Source organism: Epinephelus moara, chromosome 21 (genome assembly GCF_006386435.1).
Source record: "Epinephelus moara isolate mb chromosome 21, YSFRI_EMoa_1.0, whole genome shotgun sequence".
Classification (NCBI taxonomy): domain Eukaryota; kingdom Metazoa; phylum Chordata; class Actinopteri; order Perciformes; family Serranidae; genus Epinephelus; species Epinephelus moara.
In genome coordinates, this window is record NC_065526.1 from 40,869,130 (window position 1) to 40,877,584 (window position 8,455).

The 8,455-nt window shown below is 40.3% G+C and overlaps 2 protein-coding genes across 2 annotated transcripts in view; both read right to left on the reverse strand.

Moving 5' to 3' along the window:
• Positions 1–7,750, reverse strand: part of LOC126409010 (coiled-coil domain-containing protein 106-like) — a 298,969-nt gene extending 291,219 nt beyond the window's left edge. Inside the window, exon 1 of the mRNA XM_050074873.1 lies at positions 7,640–7,750. The gene's annotated coding sequence lies outside the window, so the exon portion shown is untranslated. The remainder of the gene's footprint in view (positions 1–7,639) is intronic.
• The window catches only part of LOC126383142 (choline transporter-like protein 5-A), a 222,819-nt gene that overhangs the window by 56,383 nt on the left and 157,981 nt on the right, over positions 1–8,455 (reverse strand). The gene's annotated exons all lie outside the window — the stretch shown is intronic.

Below are 8,455 nucleotides of genomic sequence, written 5' to 3' on the forward strand. Positions count from 1 at the left end.
GAGGACATCTGGTGCTGCTCTTCCTCGCAGGGAGTGGGAAAAGAAGGAGAAAAGGCCTCTCCACTGCAGTCCACCCCAGCCAAACCAGCAGACACGGACGCCCGGCATGCTGAGGGTGCTTCCCAAGGTCTCTGCAGCTCTCTGGACACCACGCCGGACATAGCTGTCACCAATGATCCACACTGTGCATATGAAAGTAAAATGAGTGTAATAAATGCTTTAGGTAATTAAAGACAAAAAAACAGAAAGTTAACTATAGGCCTAAAGGGTGAATCACTTCTTTTTGTTGACAATACTATTATGTCACCTCTGTAGGATAAAATAAAACAGGGAGCAACACCTCAAAATGTAAATGACAGTCTTTTAAATGCTTTCTTTTTGTCCCTAGAAGACAATGTAATATTAGCTGTCTAAAGTCAAGTAGCCAAAACTGGTACTTAGAGTTTCTGCTGTGTGTAGCAGGCGTGGTGGAGACGTAACGTTAACAAGTGGCCATGACCTCAACACCGGTGATGTACTGAAAGAAATTAACATCTTGTAACAAGTATAACACTGCCTTTCTTTCACAATTTCTACATTTCTTTATCATGTTCTAGATGATAATCTCGCAATGCGCTGTTGATAACAGTAACGTTAACGTTACAGATACATTTCAGTCCTCTTCGACTTTTATCAATGTCACGTTACCATAATTAACGTTAGCGTTCTATATTTAAAAATGTTGAAGCGTTTTTTTAAGATTGTGTAATCTGAATAACAGCTGAATCACTGTTTCAAGATTTGTAGTATAATGTTAGTTTCAGGTAGACTCAACTTACCTCAAGTTTCGTGAAGGAGCTGGCACCAAGCGGCACCAAGCCGACACCACAGGGCTTGCCAACGTAGCGTAGCTTGTTAGCCTCGTAGCTTCTTAGCCTAGCTTGTTAGCCTTAGCTAACTTAGCAGCGTCGCGCGAGGTGGGCGTGTTTAGGCAACCAGACTTCCTTTGGCCCGCCTCTTTGCCCATTTTTGATTGTCCGGGAGTTGGGCGGAGTCAGGCACTGCCAAGATGGCGACGTCCATAGCCGAGTATTTTGAGCTTCAAATCCACTCTTCAGAAACGGATGGGTGACGTCACGGTGACTATGCCTGCAAACCTTGCAGCCCCAAACCCAAACCCGCTCCATGCTGTCGGAGGTGGAGAAGCTCGTTAAGCTCTGTCTGGACCTGCCCATATCTGTGGCGGCATCCGAGCTCTCTTTCTCAGCCTTGCGCAGGCTGTAAACCTGGCTGCGCAACACCATGATGCAGGAGAGACTAACACATTTGGCCATTATGAACGCTCACAGTGACCTTATGGATGAAAGCGATGTCTCGACCCTGCTTAAAGTCTTCATCAGTAGGTCAACTGAGAGAAGGTCCACTTTTGGAAATGCATGAGTCAGGAGCGCAGACTTTTTTTTTTCGTTCAAGGTTACAAATAATGCTGTTATGCTCCTTAAATGGCTTGATTTAGTTAGCAAAGTTTCATTTTCAACAATAAAGATGTCGTGTTCATCCATTGTAGTTCTCTTATAACTGCGTGTTATTATAAAATAACTTCAAATCAAATCCTTAATCACTGATAAGTGTGCGTGCTTCCCCCGCCCCTCCCAACAAAAATCCCCCCCACCCATAGTTGCCAACTGGATGAATGAATGAGTGACATCATTGTATTTTTTTTCCTGCTTTATAGCGCATTGCACATCGCCACTCTCTAGGCTACTAACTGGCTGCCATAAGCTACACACAAATAAAACATTAAGAAGTTCTAACAAATGCAAACTGGCCAACAGTAGAATTCACCACATGACAAAAGCAGACAAGAAACTGTAGTTTGAGCGCTGTCCTTGGTGCTGAAGATGCAAAAACAAACAAATGTCTATACTCCAAAACTAACTACCTCTGACATGACGAACCAAGACAGTGTACATAGATAAAAAAAACAACATCAGCAGGAAAAACAGAAGTCCTGACCAACAGCAAGCGGCGATCACCATGGCCAAATAACGTCGCACATCTGTAATAAAGAAATAATAACAAGACAGCTGTTGGCAACTAGCTGTTGCTGCTGCAGCTACTATTAAACGTGACTGGAATTAATAAACAAGCAGTAAATGCACAGTGGGGGTTATTTGTTTTCTGTATCGGCGTGACGCGCTGTGTTAATTGAGTGAATCGTCCGAGCGGACGCGTGTTAATTTGAGTTTGATTTAATTTAATTACACTAAAGGTGTTGAGTTAAACTAACCATATGAGTCCTTTTCGTTTTTATACAATGTAGTGCTGCATTTTGAAAGCAAAAAGAGTTAAGTTTTTTGGGGCTATGTTATATCAGGGGTTTCAGCTTGGCACCGTGAACCTGTGCCTCCCGTGACCTGTAAAAGTAGATTGTTACAAGCTGATGAATTCGCTGGTCAAGGCAGGCCAAACAGGTGAGATGACAGACAGATGGCTGGTTTGTCTCTAAATACTTTCTGTAGACGTGCTGCAAGAACGGATTAATGCTTAATATACATCTGCAGCCGGAGCGCATTACGCTGTCAATAGGCTTTATGTGTGGGGAATACAACGATGTGCTATCCAAATAAGGGCTTGTACGTCACATATAGCAGATGATGTGATTTCCCATCGATGAGCAGGATCACTTAACCGTAGTGCGTTGATCAATAATGTCATCTGCCATTTTCACCTCCCTGGGACACCAGTGGCAGCTCTTGTAGGCTGAAATCAGGACGATGACATTAACCAGCGCGCAATCATCAGACTTGACAATTATCACGAGAAAACAATCTTTATCTCGAGATAACGAATTAATAAGTCGTTATCATGAGATAACAGTGCACAAAAAAAGAATAATACATGGCCGTTCTCGTCATATATATATATATATATACTCTCTATATATACATATATATATATATATATATAGTACTATATACATATGTATTACACAGCTCTATTAAATGCTGTATTCTGATTGGTCAGTCGCGACATTCAGAGGTCTGATATTACTGTGTAATGACCGTTGCTAGCCCAGCGTTGCAAGGGGCGGTGCCCTGACAAGGAGATCCAGCCGTTGCCAGCAGTTGGTTTTTTTTCTCTCCTCCCGATTTAATTTATAAATCAATAAAAATCATATAATTAATCAATATTCTGTCTCAGATAATTTATTTAACTGATAATTAGCCGTGTGATAAGCGGGATAATGTATAATGAGCCGGTGAATACTGGGAAAACAACTCCCTTCAGGGGAATAGAACCCCTCCGCTATTCCCCTGTCGGGAGTTATTTTCCCAGTATTCACCGGTTCATTTTACATTATCCCTTACATATAGCTATACTGTATATATATGTACAGTAGGTATATATATATATATATATATATATATGCTATAAGTGTAGCCTATATATAGGCTATTTACGCAGTTTCTATCTATCTATCTATCTATCTATCTATCTATCTATCTATCTATCTATTTTCTTTCCTTGTTCAGCCACTATTTTTAACACTTATACAACAGATCATTTGTTAGCCTATAATAATAGGATACTTGCAGCTTTATATCAAGGGGAACAAACTGTGTCTCATGAAATTGTTATATTATTTATTATACCTACTTATTTCCACAGCAGTTGGGGTGCTGTGTGTTGTTGCCTGTTCCTGCCACAAGGTGGAGTCTGGGGTTTGCGAGTCAGTGCCATAATACCAGGCTGTATAGAGATTTCATTTTTATTTTGAATAAAAATGAAATCTCACGTTTCCAGAGGATGGTTTCACTTCAGATTGATAGTAGACCACCTCAGAATGTCACACACTAAATTTCATTTGATTCTGATGTAGAATAAGAAAAAAATAAGAGCCTTCTTAAAAAGTCAAATATGAGAAAACACCTCATATTTGACTTTTCTTATTTTAAAAGAGCTATTTTCTAGAAAATGCACTTACATTAATTCCACTGCCACTGTAGCTGCTCTATAATGAAGCCCGCTCTTCTGCAACTTCTCTTTCCTCTAGAGTTCCTCCAGACATTTCCCCACTACTTTCTGTTTACCATAGCCTATCTCACCAGAAAATGCTGGCAGCCGGGATATCTTTAAATTATTGTGTAACTGTTTTTTTCCCTCCAATTTTATTTTAATTTATGAACATGAATGTAAATAAATAAAAACAAATATACAAAGTTGTGAGTATGCATTCAAGATATAGAGAGGATTTTAAGGCTTCATAAACATTCAAAGTCCTGATTCTACCGTTTTTTTCCCCCGTTAAAGGGTTTTTTTTGGGGAGTTTTTCCTTATCCGCTGCGAGGGTCATAAGGACAGAGGGATGTCGTATGCTGTAAAGCCCTGTGAGGCAAATTGTGATTTGTGATATTGGGCTTTATAAATAAAATTGATTGATTGATTGATTGATGGCTTTCATATTGGTCAGTTCGTATTTTAACTGGTGTATATTGGGTTTCCTTTCCGTCCACTTGCTTTTGTGGATATGAAACTTTCCATCTAAAATACGATGGGTTAAAAATAAAAGATGTCTTCTGTCCATATTGTTTTTCTCCACATAAAAAGTAATGTCCTTTTTTTTTCTTTTTTCTTTTTTTTAGCAAATTAATCTTAACTCCACAGAAAGAATCAAATTGTCAACATCAATCCAAAATAATTGAACATAAATACATTCATAAAATAAATGAACAATAGTTTCTGTGTCAGTTTGCAGAATACACAGGATTCAGACAGAAGGTCTTTAAGAATTTCTTTTGTTGGATAAATTAAATGTATATCTTTAAAATAAACATCACCACCTTTATTATTGACTATATTTTTTTTTTGTAGTAAGTCAAACCACTTTCCAGTTAATGTAACTGTATAACTGAGGTTGTCTGGAATCTGTCAATATCAATGTGCTGTTGATTAAAAGCCGAATCTCTCAAAAATACTTTGGTTGATCTGCTGTTTATTTATGATATGCAGCAAGTCACAAAGTGATATGAACTTTTTGATTTATACAATGGAGAGACAAGTCTGTGATAACAGTTAAATGGGAAATTAGTAAACCACAGGCTACTTTGCAGAATAAGTTTGATCTGTCCTCATAACGTGTGAAAATATTTGAGTAGCATCATCACAAAGCTGCTTCAGTTCTTCCTCCTTTTGTTTCATATCTGTGCAAACGAGTTCATAAGTTATGTAAACAAGTAGGCTAGCCTGTGTAGGCAAATGTGTGTGCAGACAATTTCTGTTACGTTAATTCAATGCTGTATTTCTCAGTAGTTCAACTTTTCTAGTTTCTTTCAATGTCCGCCCTATCTTGCAGTGAAGGCTATTTCATGAGGAATTGCCCACATCAGCCTCATAGTGTTAACAATTTGATTTAAGATATTGAGGTAGGCCTAACTCACATTTAAACATTTAATGATGAACTCATACATTAATTCACCATTAACTCATCAATTAATGCTCCACACCATTAGCCTAATTAATTAATGGTTAGGTCACTATGACTTAACCCACTTAATATATCATTATTTAAGGGCGATATTTAATTAATACATTAATTCATATGCGATCAAACTATGTGCCATGGATGGTGAGTTTGTAGATCTGCTTTTTCGGTGGATTCTGTGCACTGGATGAGTGCTCAGGAATAGTGAGCAGGGTCTGACGGTGGTTGTTCCACAACATGTGGGTCTCCCTAGTCCTCATACCCCCCTGGGACTATGACGTCACATACGCGACCTCCTCCTGTTTAGTCTTTCTAATTAAAAAGCTTGTATCTCAACAGTTTTACCACAAAGTATGACTTTCTTGACCTTAAAATTTATGTTTCAAATTTATTAACAACATAAAGCTGCAAGTATCCTATTATTATAGGCTAATAAATGATCTGTTGTAGAAGTGTTAAAAATGGTGCCTGAACAAGGAAAGAAAATAAAAAGATAGATAGATAGATAGATAGATAGATAGAAACTGTGTAAATATATATAGGCTACACTTATAGCATATATACTGTATATATATATATATATATATATATATATACAGTATATACACACACATATACTGTATATATGTGTGTGTGTGTATATAGGCCTATATATACATTACACATGCGTTGTTGCTTCAAGAGCTGACACTTTTGACCCCTGTGATCACACGTCGTGTCTATGCACGCACGTCTGATTATCATAGCAATGGGGGGATGAAACTTTGATAACTAAATCAAGCCATTTAAGGAACAACATAACCCTGTCCGCACGAACGAACGGGCGGCATGATGGAGTCAAACGGATCATGTGCATAATTAACCACAAAACAAGCAAATACTTCATCTTAATGACATATAGGCTAACACTCGTTATGCTTCAGCTGAATCTTCTAAGCAAATGACCATGTTGAATTAAAATTAGTTTATCACGTTAAATGTCCGAAATTGTATGAAATTGCTCCAATGCGTTAACCAATCTTTGTGCATAATCACACAGCCTGATATGCCCTGCAAACACGGTGGGACTATTTTCTGAAAGCACAGAGCAAAGAAATGTCTTTTTTTTCTCCCCTGGTCTGCTGTCAGCAGCAGCGGCGGCTGCAGCGGGGATTTCAGCACCACGGACAGCGCGTGTACAAAGACTTGACAAGCGTCTCCTTTAAATGTGTTTGCTGCTAGAGAAATTATACATCCTAAATGAAGACAGTGACATTTTCAATAAAAAACAACGAGTTGAATGTTCATTTCAAGCTTTTGTAGTACAACGAATTTCAGAATTGTGCGAGTGACGGAGAGCGGGCGGCAGTGTTTGATGCAGGAAACTAGATATGGACTTGAAAATCAATTTCGGAGTGGGGGTGGTTCGGAATGGAGGGCTGTCCCCTGTTGGGACATTGTGCACGCACAGCCCTTCACCACCTGGATCCTAAAATAAACACCTGTTTTATTAGGCTACATAATCATGCTTCCGTGATGCGCCATTCAAATAACAAGAATTGCGGTTTAATAATCTTAATTATAACAGCCAGCTTATTGAAAAATGTCGGGTTTAAATCGGGCTAGGGCCCATATTTACAGTTAATTGGTCCCGGACATAACGTGCATGGGCTCGGGCCGAGTTGGGCTGGATTTTTTGGGGCCGATCTAAGCTCTATTAGCCGCTTTCGTGGAAAGGGGGTCAGTTCCGGGGAACCCACATCCACTCGCACCCCTAGTTCCGATGTCTATGCCCGCGATGCGCGATGTGGGCAGCCGGGTCCAGCCACAGCTGCTACTGCTGCCAAGTACTAACGGCTGCTAGCCCCGCCCGTTGGAAAGAGTGTGGGATATACCACTACTAGGAATGGGAGAGGGGGACTAAATCTTTTAAGATTTAAGGAAGTCTGAAAAGCTGTTAGGGCGGCACGGTGGTGTGGTGGTTAGCACTCTCGCCTCACAGCAAGAGGGTTGCCGGTTCGATCCCGGGCGTGGGAGCCATTCTGTGCGGAGTTTGCATGTTCTCCCCGTGTCAGCGTGGGTTCTCTCCGGGCACTCCGGAGGTGCTAACTGATAACTCTAAATTGTCCATAGGTGTGAATGTGAGCGTGAATGGTTGTTTGTCTCTATGTGTCAGCCCTGCGACAGTCTGGCGACCTGTCCAGGGTGTACCCTGCCTCTCGCCCGATGTCAGCTGGGATAGGCTCCAGCCCCCCCGCGACCCTCAAGAGGATGAAGCGGTTAGAAGATGAATGAATGAATGAATGAAAAGCTGTTTCCATAAACAGTCAAATTCGCAAAAAGGGCAAAATGCGGAAAAAAAATGTAAACATACAGATGGAGGTTTGCAGCATTTAGGATCCAATTCAATAATAGGCTATATATTCACAATTAGGCTGTTGTAGCCTAAAGTAGTTAAATATTTTTAAACCACAACCAGACATCGAGGGTGGTCAGTAGCTCTGATTTGTGAGGATAAAATAAAGATTAAAAAAAATCACAGGTGTGTATATGCACACGTAAGTCTGCTGCGACTTGATTCATTTATTCATTCCACTTCTTGCGAAGCACACACACACGCCTGCCTGCACGTGTAAACTATGGAGACAGATATGGGGTGCCGTTTGTAAAGTGGCTCACGCTGAAAATAACATCAACATTTTGCCACATTTAGCTTCAAACAATGTTTAAAAAAGTGTTGTAAATTTTTTAACGTCACCTTTTACCACATTTACAGCACCATTTGTTAACTTCGAAATATATTAAATAGTTAAATCTAAATATTAAATGTGGCACCTAAATGTTAAATACTCGTCGTCGTACTCGTCATCCTCCGCTTATCCGGTCCGGGTCGCGGGGGCAGCAGCCTCAGCAAAGAAGCCCAGACAGTCCTCTCCCCAGCCACTTCCGTCAGCTCTTCCGCGGGAACCCCGAGGCGTTCCCAGGCCAGCTGGGTGATGTAGTCCCTCCAGC